Source organism: Macaca nemestrina, chromosome 7 (genome assembly GCF_043159975.1).
Source record: "Macaca nemestrina isolate mMacNem1 chromosome 7, mMacNem.hap1, whole genome shotgun sequence".
In the NCBI taxonomy this organism is placed as follows: domain Eukaryota; kingdom Metazoa; phylum Chordata; class Mammalia; order Primates; family Cercopithecidae; genus Macaca; species Macaca nemestrina.
The window spans coordinates 81,827,397-81,846,007 of NC_092131.1; the positions used below are offsets into that span (position 1 = coordinate 81,827,397).

At 37.5% G+C, this 18,611-nt stretch overlaps 2 long non-coding RNA genes across 5 annotated transcripts in view; one reads left to right on the forward strand and one right to left on the reverse strand.

Annotated features, from left to right (window-relative positions):
• LOC139364105 (uncharacterized) overlaps positions 1 to 18,611 on the forward strand; it is a 113,459-nt gene that overhangs the window by 18,081 nt on the left and 76,767 nt on the right. For 3 of the 4 annotated variants that reach the window (XR_011625384.1, XR_011625382.1, XR_011625383.1), the window contains exon 4: positions 14,603 to 14,688. This is a non-coding gene — a long non-coding RNA (uncharacterized lncRNA). Of the gene's footprint in view, positions 1 to 11,226; positions 11,321 to 14,602; positions 14,689 to 18,611 lie in introns of all 4 variants that reach the window. The other variant, XR_011625385.1, reaches the window with a different exon arrangement.
• Positions 6,905 to 18,295, reverse strand: LOC105477892 (uncharacterized). Its single transcript, XR_984978.2, has 3 exons — positions 17,969 to 18,295; positions 9,023 to 9,128; positions 6,905 to 7,934 (listed from the first exon to the last, which is right to left on the reverse strand). It is a non-coding gene; the product is annotated as an uncharacterized lncRNA (long non-coding RNA).

Below are 18,611 nucleotides of genomic sequence, written 5' to 3' on the forward strand. Positions count from 1 at the left end.
TAAGACACTCCCACCAGTGCCATGACAGTTTATAAATGCCATAGCGACTACTCAGAAGTTACCACTCCTTTCCATGGCAATGACCCAGAAGTTACCACCCCTTCCCATAAAAATGACCTAGAAGTTACCATCCCTTTCCAAGAAAGTGCTAAATAACCAATCCCTCAATTTGCATTGACCTGTTCCTTAATTTGCATGTAATTGAAAGTAGGTTTACTAGAGTATAAGTGCGATTGCCAAGAACCCATATGTTGCTGACTCTGGGCGCACTGCCTGTGAGTTAGCCCTGCTCTGTAAGGAGCAGTACTGTTGAATAAAATCTTGCTGCCTAACACCACCAGCTTGCTCTTGAATTTTTTCCTGGGTAAATCCAAGAACCCTCCTGGGGTAGGCCCCAATTTTGAGGCTTTCCTGTCCCGCATCATAATAAGTCAGCTATTTACTTTAGGAATAGGCAATGGAGTCTCATATTAAAGTATAGCAAAGTGGTTAATAGAAAATAATGGAGATATGAAAAATAGATGCCAATCCTACTCTATAATTCAAGAAATTGAATTTTGATCAGCAAGTTTCCACTTTCTCTTGATCAGATTGGCAAAAATTAACCCATTTAATTCACTATTGACCAGGTTATGCTGCGTGAGGTTCGCTTCCACACTACTACATGGGAGTGTGCGTTGGAACAATATTTTATTTTTTATTTATTCTTTTTGAGATGGAGTCTCACTCTGTCACCCAGGCTGGAGTGCAGTGGTGTGATCTAGGTTCTGCAACCTCTGCCTCCCAGGTTCAAGCAATTCTACTGCCTCAGCCTCCTGAGTAGCTGGGATTACAGGTGCATGCGCCACCACACCTGCTAATTTTTGTATTTTCAGTAGAGATGGGGTTTTGCCATGTTGGCCAGGCTGGCCCCAAACCCCTGACTTCAGGTGATTTGCCCGCCTTGGTGTCTTAAAGTACTGGGATTATAGCTGTGAGCCACCATGCCCAGCCTGGAACAATATTTTAGAAGTCATAGGAGTAACAATTATTAATAATTATCAAACTTAGAATGCACATGCTCTTTGATGGTCATTGAATGGTAACTTCCATGAATTTATTTTGTGGAGATAATTGCAAAATTATCTACAAGGATGCCTATTGAAGTGCTATTTAGACTTATAATTAGGGATTGATTAGATTCATATTAAAGCTACATGACATGTACCAATTTAAAAAATATGGTATCTCTTTACTTGATGGTTGTCCTTTTTTATTTGGAAGAACAACATTGGACCTATGACTATATCTGAAGATTTCTGGCCTTAGTTGTCAGGACCACATTTACTACAGAAGGAGAAAATTCTGGAAACTCACTTTTAAAGCTTCCCTTTACTGTGACATGGGCATAGGTCTTAGACTTTTCCATTCAGAATGAACTGCCACAAACTTTAAATTGGAAACTTGTGATGTGAAGTATCAAGGGCTGCAAAAATCCATTCCCATCAGGGTGGTGACAGAGGTGGCAGCTTGCTCTTCCTTCAAGGGTAGCAGGGGCAATGTTTCTGGCAGCAGCATCTGGGGTCAGTGACTGTCATGTCAGTTGAGGAAGTAGCAGCAGTGGCCATACTCAGAGGTGGTGCCTTTAGCAGAGCAGCTCAAGAAAGAAGTTTGGAAGTAGTTCCTGTTGTGAGGTCTCCAGCTGTTGTTCGCAGGCCATCTCATTCAGAAAGCTCCCCAGATACTTTACATAAATGCCATTATGCCTCAGTCAGCTAGATTTCTGTTGCTTACAACTGGCAACCTTGCCTGATGCAATCTTTATGTATACATAGAGCAAAATCTCAAAGACACAGTTCATGAAAAGCAAGACGCAGAATAATGAGAATAGTATAATCACACATGGGGCAAAAGAGGATATACCTTTATATACGATTACACATTTCAAGATGGATATACAAAAAAATTGTTAGTAATGTTTTTTACTTTTCATATTGAACAAATCTTCTGTATTATGGTATTGTGTTTTTCACTGCTACATAGCAATGTGTTGTATAGTTTAATAAAACATTAAAATAAATAATATAAAGTGGTACCCAGTGTCCTGACTTGACCACAGAATTCTAAGGTATTTGATTCCTAAGTTTTTAATTCTCTGGAGCTCCTATTAAGCTCATATGAACTCAGTTTTCTTTGGAAGGCCTGGTGGACATTAACCAGAGCTGGACCATGGTGATGCTCACCTGTGCTGAACAGCCTTGCTATGGCATGTCTCCTGGTATTGGCAGAGAAAAACTCACTGCAGGGTAACTTCTACTCTTAAAGTACCACAGGTCCAGCATTGAACAGTAACACAGGGCCAGCTGTCTTCCCTACAAAGTGGAGTCTCCCCTCAACGAGCGAGACTCACCTTCACTGGTCCCAGTCTGGCTGTAAAATATGACCTGAGTGGCATGGAAAGAGGAATGCTCTCCTGTGTGGCTTCCTAGGCCTGCCACACATCCATACTTGGAGCGTATGGAAATACAATTATTTGGACAACTTTAGGATAGATGAGTGAATTCTGTATCTAGAGAATAAAACGCAAGTAAGAAATCGAGATTAGCAGGTCATATGCTCTGCGAAGGCTACAGCGAAAGATTCTTTCCCCTTGTCTGTGCTGTGAGACAATTCACAGAGGGCAAAGGGCATCAGCTTCACAGCAGACCACCTTGGGTCTGAGCCCTCGCTCTGCCTCATCTGTGTTAATGGATCTCAGGACTTCAACTGTGAAAAAGGAAAAATAATACCTAGCTCATAGGGTTGTCATGAAATTTAGAGATGATACATTTAAATTCCCTAACACAGATCTAGAACATGGTGGAGCTCAATAAAAAATAGCCCTTACTCCCAATGCTATCCCTGAGATATCGCTCAAGTTCTCATGAGAGTTAGTAGGGGAATGGACTCTGGAGGATAACATTTTCCTTATAGAACACATATACTCTGTAATGTAAGAATTCATGTTTACAGACATGACAGATAACTTTTGGAAGCTTGAAATACAGGGAAATTGTATGATCTCAATTTCCCACACCATTGCTCTTAAAACTATCTCAGTGTTCTCCGAAATATAATGGATGGATTTCTGAAATTTCTGAAATTTTGAAGTATTTCTGCTTGACAATACTGCAAGTTACATTTTCCCCAAATCATGGTCAAATAATTTTTTGTCAATCCTAGTGTGAAATGGCACAGAAAATCATATGTCGTTTTTTCTCCAAACTGTCTACCTCTGAAATACATTCTATTTTTTAATAAAGCCTTTATTGAACCTATTAATAAAGTGTTATTAATAATTTGGCTTCCATTCTTATAAGTATCATAACCTTGCAAGCTGGTTTAGGGTAAATGAAAGCTGATCTTACAGCTCCAAATGATGTGCTCAGCATGGGAAACAGCATTTTGCCTTATTAAACAACCACCTTCTAGAGTAGAAGTTGCAATAGTCATTGTGGTGCTATATAAACCTGTCATCTTTAGAATTTGTAGATTAGAATTGGGATGTATAGCCATATATTTGAATTTAAATTTAGGCAGGAATCAATTCAGATGTTAGTTTTGAATTCTGAATGGAGTCTCTGTGGATGTGGCTGTGTGTGCCGCGAGTGGTGGTAGAATCCTGTTAGAAGGGTGTTAAGTAGTTTTCACAGCTTCATAAGGAGTGTCGCTGCTTTAGGGTTGCAGCAAGTAACCAAGTTGAATAATTGATGTCTTATTGTGACTTACAGAAAATCTTTTCTAACTCTTAAATTGCCTTATTGAGAATATGTGTCACAAGTTCCAAAGCAACCAGAACCCAGAAAGTCTGTATTTGTTTCTTACAACCTTGAATCTTTTATTAAAAAATTATATATGTAATATCATTTCATTAAAATTAAAAATGTACACAAAGATATAGAGTTAAAATATATCTCCCTGTCTTCTACCTGCCTTCCAGTTTCTGTTGTGACTCACCCCTATACATATGAATCCAAATTACATTTGCATATAAAACAAACATACATTCATATTCTTATTTTTCTTTCATTTTAACACAACAGGTAGCACATTTTACATACTCTTGTAAACCTTGTTTTTTTCACTTAATATACCTTGGGAATTTTAAAATAACATTATATAAATGATACGCTTCTTGTGTTAGTTCAGCTTCTCTGAGAAGCAGAGGCCAAGATAGTAACGAACATGTAAAAATTACAGTATGAAATGTCTGTCAGGGAAAATACTGAGTGACCAGGAGAGGCTGGAAGACTTGTCAGACCACAGTGCAAATCTGACTCTGAGAGAAAGACAAGGGAGGAAGGCTGAGTGGTGCTTAGTTTTGTGCTGCTTTCACGGAATACTCGAGACTGTGTGATGTATAATAAACAGAAATGCCTTGGCTCAGTTCTGGAAGCTGGAAAGTCCAATATCAAGTCATTCACCAGTTTGGTGTCTGTTGAGGGCCTGGTGAACACTGCATTTTCTGCATGGAAGACACATTGTTCATCACATGGAGAGGAGGGGAAGAGCCAAGAGAGAGCGCACTCCTGAAAGCCCTTTGGTTAAGGCATTAAACCATGCATGAGGGTAGAACCCTAATGACCTAGACACTTCTTACCAGGCCCCACTTATCAACATTAGCACATTGGGGCTTAAACTATAAGATGAGTTTTAGAGGGAACAAACTTTCAAACGATACCATGTGGATGTATCTTAGACTGTAATCCAGTTTCACAAGACTGTCATGGAGTCCTCAGCAGAGCCACCTGTCAGAGAAATCCCTCATCTGTCAGGAATGGGCGTGCCTCAGTGTCCCTGCCACATTGGTCGGCTGGGAGCACCCTAAGGAAGCATAGACTCCTAGGAAAGCCCCAAATGGATTTCAGAATACAGCAGCTGTGGGCCTCCGTCAGTTGCATCCCCTGTAGTTAAAGGTCTGCAAGGCATTTTTATATCAGAAAGCCTATTTTTTTTTGGAGATTTTTCCATTGACACTGTGTTAGGCCATCCTTTCATTGCTATAAGGAATTATGTGAGACTAGGTAATTTATAAGAAAATAAGTTTAATTGGCTCACCGTTTTCCAGGCTATACAGGAAGCATAGAGGCATCTTCTTCTGGGGAGGCTCAGGAAACTTCCAATCATGGCGGAAGGCAAACGAGGAGCACGTACATCACACGGCAGCAGGAGCAAGAGAGGGAGAGTGTGCTACACAGTTTTAAACAACCAAATCTCACGTGAACTCACTCACTCTGGTGAGAGCAGCTAGACCACTTGTGAGAAACCACCCCCGTAATCCGGTTGCCTCCCACCAGGCTCCACCTCCAATACTGGAGATTACAATTCAACATGAGATTTGGGTGGTCACATATCCAGGCACCTTGTTGTCCAGAACCTGGGCATATGATCTTCCTTACTTGGAAAGGAGGCTGGGAAATTGTGGAACTGAGCACGCTGTTTGGGGGTCAACATTTGGTGTCACAAAAAAAGCTGGGGTACCATTAGGAAGAAATACCAGGACAATTGGTGTCAGTGACTGCAACACACTTAATTAAAGTTTGTTAAATGAATTAACAAAGGTTTTAAGAGCTTGACATTAGAGCGCCACAACATCTTCCAGGCTCCCCCTCGGAATAAGATGCACACTCACTACTAACCACCTCAGTTTGCATATGCCCTGCAATGAAAGAGAGAAGGACCAGAACAAACAACATAAACCTCCTCCACCCCTATCAGAATAACTGTTCTAAAACGTCAGCTTTCCCGAATTATTTTCACACCTCATCATCACTCAGTGTCTACATTGCTAGATTTCTACATTGGAGACTTTTCATAACTGTTTACAGGAATCTAGTCTTCCTTGTTTGCACTGATAAACCAATAAATTTAGGCTATAAATACATACATATATATAAATATATATGTATATATTTTTATATATGGAGAGAAAGAGAGAGACAGAGAGAGAGAAAGAGAGAGAGAGAGAGAGAGAAAGGGTCTTGCTTGCTGCCTAGGCTTCAGTGCACTGGCATGATTACAGCTCACTGCAGCCTCAAACTCCTTGGGTCAAGTAATCCTCCCACCTCAGCTTCCCAAGTAGCTTGGGCTACAGGCGTGCACCACCTTTCCTGGCCTTAAAAAAAATTATTTTGTGTGTGGAGATGGAGTCTCCCTGTTTTGCCCAGGCTGGTCTTAAACTCCTGATCTCAAGTGATCCTCCTGTCTCAGCCTCCCAAAGTGCTTGGATTACAGGCCCGAACCACTGCACCCAACTGACAAATAATTTTTTAATCAATAGAATAGGATAGACTTGAGTCCAAACTCCCCAGCTTTACGTCCAGAGCCCTCAAACCTCATTCTCCTCACTTCCCTGCTTGAAGACTCTGTCACATTTGCTTCTTCCTTTTCCTTGGGCTTTTGCACATGGTGTCCCCACTGCTAGAAATGGGCTTCACATGTAGGGGACATTTGTATTTTTAAGGTCTCAGTGAGTCAAATGTCACCTTCATGAGAGGGCTTCTCTGGCCACTTCGTTTAAATTGATACTCATCATGCACAACCATGTTCTACTATTCCCTCAGTTATTTTATTCACGGTTTGTTTTTTACACTCTAAAAAATTATTTTGTATCTTTCTCTAACTTAAAAAAAAAATCTTTCTACCTTTCCCCCTCTCTCTTTTGTTCAATTATGTATCCCAGTAATTAGACTAGTGCATCAAAGAGACTTCATAAAATTGTTTTGGAGAAAAGAATGGATAGTTATCCTATTTTATGGAAAACTGACATTCAGAGAGCCTATGATTGGCTCAAGTTTCTCCATCTAGCAAGTGGCAAAATCTCAGTTAATCTTAGGCAGTAGGCTATGGTATTAAGAGCAGGATGTGGTGTTAAGAGCATGTAACTTCAAGATAAGACTCCCAAGGTTGGATTCCCAGATCTACGATTTACTCGTCGCATATCTTTGAATTAGTTAGCTTCTTTAACCTCAGTTTCCTTAACCTTAAAATAGGAATAATTATACTAACATTCACTCATTAGGATGTTATAGTTCTTAAATGTTAACATGTAGCCTAGTGCTCAACATGTAGTGACTTCTCGGTAACCATGAACAGGTGTTATTGAGCATTCTGTCTCTGCAGGCCAGATGTCTTCAAGATGCTACAGCTCCTTCAGTTTGGGAGCTGTGTGTTTTCATGCTACTGGTGGTAATAAAGGTAGGAATGAGGTGTTACATTATGAAGGAGATAGAGGCAGAAAAGGACCAACAAGTATAAGTTCATTATTTGCTGGGCTCTATTGGGCGAAGAACTGAGTTTCTTTCTGTTGTGAGCTCTGGTATTCAGACGCCTCTGCCTGGTATTTTGTAACCTCTACAACACAGAATGTGCAAGGCTGACCCAGGTTTGGAGTGGTTTCCACCTTGAATGGGCCTGCAATTATCAGTCAGCTCTGTTTCTCTGTTTGAGCCTGGGCCACTCCCCAGGTGAGAGCATTCCTGTGCAGGCAAGTTGGGTATTTTCAAGCGCTTCTAGAAATGAGATACCATCTCTTCCTTGAATAACATCAGAAACTCCTGGCAAGATACACTAAATTCCAGCAAGATGCCTCTGATTTCTCTATCCCCTGCCTGGATTTTGTAGATCAGGCTAACATTCTGAAGGTCCCTGGGTGATTTTTTTAATGATACGATTCAGTTTTAATAGGTAGTTTCTAATCTGGCTATGAGGTGCTAGTGTTACTGAAACAGTGCAGTGGTTGCAACTCAACCCTTGTGTTTGGCATCAATTCTGAGATGCATCTGTGGGTCGGTGACATTGATTTCTATGAATTGTTTTATTCTTGTCGGAATCGATCCATCAGCCAGTGGCCACCTCATCTTCGGATGTGACTTCATCTTGTCTCCCTCATCTCACTTCTCTCTAGCGCCTCCAGCCTGTCAGGAAAAAACAGGTTACCTTGGAGACAGGACATTTAGAAAATGTATGTAACCACTACTCCTGATTCAGTTATTAGATATGTGATTCTCTATGCTTCGTTTAAAAATCCTTAGAAAGGGTCGTAATGGATTTAAAAACAGAAATTTTGTTTTTAGACATGGAGACATTATGTCTAAAAATGTTTATTAAATAATTTCCCATTTAACAAATAGGATAAACAATTGTTTGGTTGCTCCGAGAAGCCATTTTAGTTCAGAGAAGAGGTAAATAGATCAAAGAACTCCTCAAGGTTCCTTTCTGCCCAGAGAGCTAGAGAAAGTGAGTTTATACTGGGACAGAAGCCTATACAAGTTTTGGCTCTTTTATTCCACTACTTTGATAAATACCATATGCCACAGTTTTTCTCTTTTTCTAGAAAGAAAAGGGAAATGGGTTTTTTTTTGGTAACTTTAAATTTTTAAAAGCATTTCTTTTACCATTTTAGCATTTTTGTGTAGAAATACACATATAGGGTTTTCATGTGTATGTATTAAACACGCATATACATTTATCCTGTTGGTAGACGTGACACTGTTATTCTCATAAGTTTTTCCCTTCGTTCTCTTCCTTAAAGGGTGACGTTTTCTTCTACCACTTGTGCATTAGCAACTGACCAGTGGCCATTTTCCAGAATAAGAGACTTTTCAGAGTCAAATGCTTATAGAACCATAAATATCAGACCATGGCAGCAGTCCAAGGATTTTCTGGCATGATGAAAGGAGGGTTAAGCTTCCAACTACATACAGGGTTGTTTATACAGCCCAGGGAATGTCTAAGTTAACTCTGCTTCTGCAAGCGGATTGACCCTGCAGGCCGTAAACGATTAACCACAGTGTTCCTTGAACCACAAGGAATAAGCACAAATCTCATTAGGGAGCTTTGCACGTTAATTCTTGTCATTGAGTCTGCAATTGACCCTACTGCGTATTCCATTCAGTACTTCAATGTAAGGTCATTAACAACTAAGGGCGAAGGGCCTGAACCATGATCCCCTAAATAAGCAACTTGAGCTTAAATGCAGAACCATGGGAACTTCCTCACCTACCTTTTTAATGGATAGTTTGGTGGAAACTGAAGCCCTGCAATTTTCTCCATAGTCTGCATCTTTCTCTATGCCAAAGGCATTTAATCTCCTTTCAAAATTACTTTTACTGAGAAGAAGAAAAAAAAAAAACTTCATGAGAAGGAAGAATTCAATTCCACCCAGTGAGTTAAGGTAGTACATTTTCTGCACAGGTTTTATTGTTTCTCACTGCTTTAAGAAAGAGAGAGAGGGCTTTACTATCCATGACAGGCTCAGTAAATACCCAGCAGGCACAACACTGAGCATTTTACATATTTCCTTCTGCTTATTCTTCACGGAACACTTTCAGTTACATTTTAACCCATCCATTTTATTGATGGGTAAATAGAGTCCTAAAATAGTTAACTTGTCCAAGTTGAAAGAAGCTAGAATTAAATAAATTTACCTGAGCACACTGCCAAGCTGCCTCTACTAAACCACACTGCCTGCCACAATTAGCATGCAGGTGGTTTGTCTCCAAGACCATGTTTATTTTCTTTTCCTTGTCCTCTCCCATCTCCAACTCTTTTCTCCTCTCTCCTTGACCCTTTTTTCTGCTTTCTTTGTCTCTATTTTGTTTACCACATATTTCAACTCTACTAAAATAATAGGAAATAATATGTAAGATATCCATGTACTGCCCAACACCAGAGTTTATAAATGTTAACATTTTGTCATGTTTCCTTTATATTTAAAAATATAATCAAAACATTATATATTTGACTAAATGTGCCTCATCTCATTCCTCTCTCGTCTTCCAACAAGTGAATTTTATCCTGAATTTAGTATATACTGCTTTTTTTTTTTTTTTTTAAAGACAGAATTTCCCTCTTGTTGCCCAGGCTGGAGTGCAATGGTGCAATCTCAGCTCACTGCAACCTCTGACTCCTTGGTTCAAGTAATTTTCCTGCCTCAGCCTCCCGAGTGGCTGGAATTACAAGCATGCGCTGCCATGCCCTGCTAATTTTTTTTTTATTTTTAGTAGAGACCGGGTTTCACCATGTTGGCCAGGATGATCTCGATCTCCTGACTTCGTGATCTGCCCGTCTCAGCCTCCCAAAGTGCTGGGATTACAGGTGTGAGCCACTGCGCCCGGCCACTGTATTCTTATAGTCCCTGTTTAAATCATCACGACATATGTATTTATTCAAAACAACATATATTTTTGCAATATTTATTATTATTTTGTGAGATTTAAAATTTTACGTGGTGATGTTATACAGCAGGTATTTTTCACATCTTAAAAAATGTATGCTATTATTTAGAGATTTTTAATGTAAATGTAGTTCTAGTTTATTTATAGATGTACAATGATTACATATAGAATACATAAATATTTAATTATATAATTATAAAGCAATTTATTTATACATTCTCCTATTGATAGACACAGATTATGCACAAAATTTTCCTATTAAAAATGGTACACGATCAACACATTTTGCATGATTCCTTGTGCCCATGTCCAAGTTCCTCTAGGGTTCATAATTGAAAATGGTTACTGGATTATAGGGAATGGATATCTTTAACTTTACCAGATATTGCCAAATGGCCTTACAAAGGGGTAGCAGTTTACACACCTCTACTAGCAATGTATGAGAATTCTCATGTACCCATATTTTTGCAAAAACCATTAGTATTTTCAGACTTCTTCTTTACTCCTAATCTTCACAGCATAAAATAGAATCTCATGTATTTAAATCTGTGTTTCTTTGATTATAAACAGAGTTAAAATATTTTCATAAATATGATGGCTTTCCTCATACACCTGTTCATATACTTTGTGGGTTCCTTTTCTTTTATACTGGTTTTTTTTTCTTGTGATTTGTAGGAGTTAAATATTTTGGATATCAATTTTTCATAAAGAATACATAATGGAAATATGTCCTGTTCTGTTCCTTGTACTTTTAAATTGTTTATGGTGTCCTTTGTTACACAGAAAATTTACATTTCAAAGTAGTCAATCTTACCAAAACGTTTGTGTGTGTTGGTTTTGCTTAATAAGTAATTCTCAGTTTTTATTTCCTTATATAGGCCATCAATCCATCTAGAATTAATTTTCTTGTATGACATGAGATGAGGTTGTAACTTTATCCTTTTTGCACCTGATTAGCCCTTAGTTCCAGCATGATTCATTGAAAAATTAGTCCTTTATCCAGTAATTTGTACTACCTCTTTTCTCCTAGGTAAAGAAGACTGCTGCTCTGCACAATTCCAAGCGGCACCATTCACATCATATTCAAGATGAATGGCAAAATTCTGGAGCACATAGAATATAATGTAAATGGCATCTCTTGGAGCTATGCAATGTGGCAGCCCTGTATAAATTTCTAATGTACACATTTGTATATTTGTTTTCCAAGGCTGTCAAAAAATTACCACAAACTATATGAGTTACAACAACAGAAATTGTCTTACAGTTCTGGAGTCTTACAGTTCTGGAGGTGAGAAGTTCTAAATTCAGGTGTTGGCAGAGCCTCTCTTTATCCTAACTTCTGGTCGTCCTGGCCATCTTGACATTCTTGGCTTGCAGATGCATCACTGTAGTGTCTGCCTCCATCATCACGTGCCATTTTCCTGTGTGTCTCCATGTCTTCATATGGCCTTCTGATAAGAATACCAGTCTTTGAATTAGGGCCCACCCTAATATAGTATGACTTAACCATTAATATTTACAACTGCTCACTATTTCTGAACAAGGTTGCATTCTGTGGTTTTGAGTGGGCATGAATTTGGCTGTTCATCCCAGTAGAGTTTGTTTGTGGGCAGTTTGTCTTTGTATCATTGGCTTATTTGTTCACATCTGTGCCAATACAAACTTGTCTTCATTACTAAGGCTTTATGATAAGTCTTTACATATGGCAGAAGAGTTCTCAACTGTCTCGTATCTTATTTTTCTTTAAAGTTTTCTTGGCTTTACTGTGTCCTTCAGGAAATATAGAATTCCTTTTTGGAATTTTTGGTTGGATTTTTTTTTAATGTTGAGGTTAACTTGGAAAACATTGACCTCTTCATGACATTGTGTGTGAAGAACTTTACTTATTTATCTTTTCAACCTTAAATATAAGTTTCTAATTTTCTCCATACATGTTTTTCACCTTATTTGTTAATATTTTTCTCTATATAGCTGGTTATTTTTTTTCTCTCATGAACAAATACTTGTTATTGTTTTTTTCCTATCTGATTGTTGCTGGCATTCAGAAACACAGTTGCTCTTTGTATAATTATCTTGTATCTAGTATCATTGTTGAATTTTCTGATAATTTCTAATCATTTATTTCTAGAGTATCTCTGATTTTCTATATTGAAAGTCATTTTGTCTGTAAAGAATAATTGATCACTTTTCTTTTTGAATCCTGATATATCATTCTACTTTTTTTGTAATCTTTTTGCATTGGTTGGGACCTCCAGGGAAGTTTTGCACAGAGGCAATGACAGTGCACATTATTTTATTCCCTAACACACATTTTTACAATAATATTTTACACCCATAGATTTTGTATTGTCATAGTAATGATTCATAATCAAGTCTATATGTTGTTTATCTCTGTTTCTGCCTTCTCCAGTCCTTGGCTATTCCCAACTTATAGAATTCAGTTATATCTATTTCTTTACAACCAAGTCCAGATATATATTATAATGCCATTCCCAGAACTTGGTGAGCTGGAAATTAAATTGTCCCAAGACTGTGGTAAAAGCCCCTGATCCTCAGTCTTTTCCTTTAAAACCCTCTGGGCGATGTGGGAGGGGTGCTATAGGCGATTTAAGACTGTCTTTCCAATCCTCTTCACTGCCTCTTCCCTTAGTATGATTTTAAAGCCAGATATTGTGATTGCCCACTTGATTTTTGGTTCTTATAAAGGTGCTTTTTCCTATGGTGAGTTGTTCAGTTTTGTGTTGCTGCAGGGAGGACAATCACTGGAGGCTTCTATTTGACCATCTTGCTCTGCCTCCTCTCAATGAATAATCTTAAAAACAAAATGTTTTAAACAAATGACATGCCATCATATAAATATGACATAACTTATTTAAAGATTTTTCTATAGTTAGACATTTAGGTTGCTGCAGGGTTTTATTGTTAAATTAATACTTTAATAAATACCTTGTATATAAATTAAAAAAAAAACCCTCTGTTATTTGAGAAACAGACTGCTGAAAGCTAATCCTTGCCTGAGTCCTCTCATTCTGGCCCAGTGTCCTATTAATCTTTGCCAATTCTTCCACTTTAGGGGATGAACTAAGGATATAGACCCACTTCAAACCAGAATTATCTCCTGCTATGTGGATGCTACTACCTATACTGCCCATATTGCTACACATTTCCCCAGTGACTAGACTAGCAATTATTAGCTATATATTTTTTATATCTCTAACATACCAGAGGGCTAAAAACAGCGAATCACTATGACAATAAATAGCTACTGATGAATAGCTACTGGCAGGGAGGTGGGCGTACCAAAATCTCTGGAGGACTAAGAATAGCTAGGAAAATGTCCCCTATATCCCCAGGCAATTCCAACATGCCACCTTCTTCCCTCGTTTAAGAATCACTGACCTTGAGAAACGTATTTTCTAGTTTTACCCACTGAGTCATAGTCCTTCAGTAACAAAACCCACTTGAATAGAGCCATAGTTCTCTGTGCCTCGTTAGATGCCATTATTACGACTGTAGATCACTTCCCTCTCCCACTTACCAAGTTTATTCCTGTTATAGCCCATCTCCTCTAGGTGCTTTCAAGGCCTCACAAGTCTGTAAGGGAGCTTTTGTAGTTGTTGGCAACAGTTAGAGAAATCGTTTAAAAAGTCGTCATTTATAAAGAAACACACTAAAATGATAATCTATAATTACAAATGCTGCAGTAAAAGTATCATTAAGTAATAAACAATTATTTTGAGTTGATAAGATTCTTGCTATCCTTGATCTCCCTCCTATTACTGTATTATCATATATAAGGAACAGCAGCCACTCTGAAAATCAGTTTAGTGTCTTGCTTCTTTTCAATGTATACTTCTTAATTATATATTTTCCTGTGTTTCTGCAGTTTCAAAGCAATTCTAACAAATCTAAAAATTAAATACCTAGATATAATATTTTGATACATTTGGTGAGCATTTACACCAAAGCAACACAGAAAACACTCCATTATTGGGCATGTAATTGCAATTAAATAAAGCTTTTTTCTTTTTGAAATAAAAATAATTAACTCAGTAGCTTTTATATTACAGCCTGAAAGTGCTGTTTATTGTTTGGTCGATTTCAATTTTCTAAAAAAGATTAATCTCATTAGAATCTTAGCTAAGGAAACACACAAAGGTGAAAGAACAAAAAAGAGTTGGACAAATATGACATTTTCTGAATAATATTAAGATATATGTCTGTTGGATCATCTGTAAAGGAAATTGTTAGGGTGACAACTGCAGAGGCAGAATCTTTTCCCACTTGAATACCCTCCTGGTTTTCAAGGGGATAAGCCTGAGTTTCAGAGCCAGTTCTACAACTTACCAGCAGAGTATCCCAGAGAAATGTTTTAACAGTATCTCACAGTATCTCTTTCCTTACAGACACATTGAGGACTACTGAAATTCTGTCTTAGTGGACCATCATAAAGATTAGAGATCATTTATGAAAACGCCTTGACACACAACAGGTATTCAATCAATGATATTGTCTTTCAGCCCTTGTTAAAGGAATATAATTCAGTTGACATTTTCTTTTATTTCAAGATTCGAATCTGAATCAAATCCATCATACATGCATTGAAAGCCTGCTACGTTGAAGAAACTAGGCACTAAACCAGAGAGAAAAGATACGTAAAATACTGTCCATTTCCTGATTGTTTATCCTAGTCACAGGGGACAAAGTCAAGACACATACCAAGATAACTGACAATCCAAAAGCATAAGTGAGTGTTTAATAGATGAGTTGCACATTGTCATCCACAGTAAATATATACAGAAAAAATAAATGAATGAGTTAAGAGGAAAGAGAAGGGCTTTGTCCTCAGTTGGCCCTGGGAGTTTTTTTTTATTGAGTTAGAATTTTAAATTGAAATCTTAAGTAAGAATTGGCTTGGATAGACAGATGTAAAGAAGAACATTGTTTCCAGCAAAAGTGCAAAATATAAGTTCAGCTCAAGAAATTGCAAGCAAATCATTTTGGCTGAATACAACAAAACAACTGTTTTTATGGCCTATTCATAAAAAGGTGAAACACCTTTAACTACAGTCATGTGCCTCAATAACAATGTTTTGGTTCACAACAGACTACATATATGACAAGGGTCCCATAAGACTATAGTTCCATATTTTTACTGTACCTTTTCTATGTTTAGATATGTTTAGAGACATAAATACTTACCACTGTGTTATAATTGCCTCCGGTATTGTGTACAGTAACCTGCTGTGCAGGTTTGTAGCTTAGATATAGCAATAGGCTATACCATATAGCCTATGTGTGTAGTAAGCTATATCATCTAGGTTTGTGTAAGTACACAATGATGAAATAGCCTAACAACACGTTTCTCAGAATGTATCCCTATAGTTAAGCAACATGTGACTATAAATGGAAGACGCATTCTCTGGAAAGCATTTTAACTACATCTGGAAAGTCATACTTTGGAAGAAATAGATAAACAATTACTTTGGCCTAACAGGTTATCCTTCTTTTAGAATTTTCCTTCATTTAAGTAAAAATGAATAGAAGACTGGTCAAAAACCCAGTCTGAAATCAATAATTAAACCAGTCTATGATTACATAATAATATTACAACTTGCTTTTAGCATTAATTTACAATCACTCAAAACCCAAGTACATTTATTGCCTAATTTCATAACCTCCTATCAACAAATTTCCCCCATATATTTAGAGGAGTGCCCACATTGGTCCTTCATGTTTGCTCACAGGCCAATAAACCTATGACTTTCACCTTGGAGGTATGCCATGTTCTTATGCTCCTACCAAATATGCCCTTGGCCAAAGTCATCTTCTCTCAAAAGAGCAAAAGTTCTATTTTTTGCCATTTCTGATATTGCTTTCATGAGATCACCAGTGTCTATGCCAAGAATGCTTTATTATTTTCTTTCTAAATTGCCACTCATCAAGGTGTTACACACAGCTGGATTTTTTGTGCAGATGGGAGAACATTCCTCCACCTGAATCTGAGGCATACATTATTTCTTGGAAGCAAAACAATATTGCTTGTGCTCAGCATCTGACTTTCTCAAAGCCTGGAGTTTCTCAAAGTTTCTCATAGCAGCCCTTTCAATATTTCCTCCTTTCTTTAGCTTCTGCAAGCAACTCTCAAATGATTCTCTCAAACAAAATTGAATGCTTCCAACAAATAGACAGACGGACAAATGCAAGCAACACAAAATAAACCATGTTTGTCTCACAGAATCAAACAACAGTTCAGGCACAGTACTTTCTCTATCCATGTACAGGCAAAGAACATGAGATGACCCTTGCCCTCAAGAATTTCTAACCTCTTCCTTTCAGTTACCCCTGAAAGGCTTAAAATAATATGGAGTTGGCTCTGGATTGGCCTTTGTTCACCTATATTACAAACAATTCAGTTTGCTTATTTTACAGTTAGAAAAGCATTTAGTGCATGCATAACTCAGAAACTCATGCAAGGGATTTGAATGCAACAGTTTTTTAAAATGTAAAGTCTATACTTCTAAAATAAAAGAGGTACATTTTTAAATAATTGTGGGTTTTCCCCCAGCTTCTATCTTTAAAGTTCCCCACAAAATTAGGATCAAAGTTGCTACCAATATACACCAATATATTTAGTTAAATTAGATTTTTTCTCCTATGCAATATCTGTGTTACTTCTTTGGCTTTCAAATGTTAAATTTGGCAAGAGTCTAGGAGATAATTGTAGAGGCGATACTAAATCAAGGTGCTAAGGACCTGAAGGAGTTAATGGGGTTTCTAATATTGCTAAAATCATGGCTCTGTTGTGGTAGCATTTATTTTTAAGATACTACTAGTCCAAAACAGTTATGGAAAGGCTTCTGAAAAGCATCTGCAGCAATTTTTTAAAAAGACAAGATAAAACAAACAAAAACAAAAAACCAAAAGAAATAATCCAGAATTCACCACCCTGTCCTCCACAGAATCTACATTAAGAAAAATGTCTGGGTATTGAAACATCCTTTGAAATATTAAAAGTGTGATATGTATTATTTGGTTAAATTGCAAGTATCAGGAAGAAGAATCACTAATAAAGAAGATGCCCACTGCTCATTCTTCTTGTTACTATAAACTCAAATGAATCATTGCATGATATCGGAAGGTAGAGCTTCAGTTTATCACAGAAATGCTCTTAATTAGACTTGCTACGCCAGTGTATGTCTCATCTGGATTGCCCATGTATTATTGATAAACTTTATTGGGTTATTTTACATATCATGTATTCATCTTGGTCTGATCAAGGCTCAGTTGTGTGTTGCAATTTGAATTTGCCAACTATGGTTGGCTGGTTGGTTCACTGGAGTTCATCAGCCCACAGTTCTAATTCAGGATGTCATTGAGGTATGAATATATTAGGTTATTCTGCAGCCCAGAGGTTGATCCTTTATTAGCTCTTCAGTATTTGATAATTATAATGAAGATCACAAAACTGCAAGATCTAATTAAGTTTGGAACTTTCCAAAATTGACTTTCTATGCAAAATTTCATGCTGAATGAATGTGACAATCCAGAAAATTAAAGAAATAGCCTCTTGCATGACTATATTTCATTTCCCACTTCATACATAGAAGCAGAGAATCCTGGGGCTAAAAACAGGGTTGAACAACTTCTCAAATTAAGAACAATTTTGCACATGACCAAGATTTTAATGTCTGTTCCCATCCAAGAAAGTTTGTACAAAATAATAATTCTTATCATCAGTATAGGCAGTTTAATTTTCCAAGTGTTTTTACCTGTGTTATCTTGCTTTATCCCCTGAGTTAGGTGGATGAGATATTGTCATGCTACCTTGTGGAGCTGTGTGAGTTCACACACTCAAGTAATAAGTTGTATGTTCAATTAGTAGTAAGTTGACTTTTTGAGCCACCATGTCTTCCTCTGAAAAATGGGGATAATAATATTTCATAAGATTCCTGTGAGGGTTAGAAATGTTCTACTTAATCTGACGTTTCTACTTGATGGTTGTAGTGATCCCCTCATCTACTGGACCTGATTGTCTTTGAGCTAGAATTTTGCCCTAGGCAGTGTTCTTGTTTCTAAGTAAATGTGCCAAATCTATTCTGGACTGTGGGAATGAGGTAATGTGCACATCTTAGCAACAATATTTGCTCTTAGGATTAGGAGTTGCAGAAACCAATTTAGCTGCAATTTCCTTCATGAATACAAATGCAATTGACAGAGCTAAGTCATAATCACCAGATTCCATATGAACTTTGTCCAGAAAATTGACAAATGGGTACAGTTTGTCCTTTATTTCATGGAAAGATAAACCATCTCAGATGGTGCACAATATTTCTGATGGGTACACTGTAAATATGTGTATTGTACTCGCTGTTATTCAGTAGGCATCATCTGAACTGGTTTCCAGGTTGTATT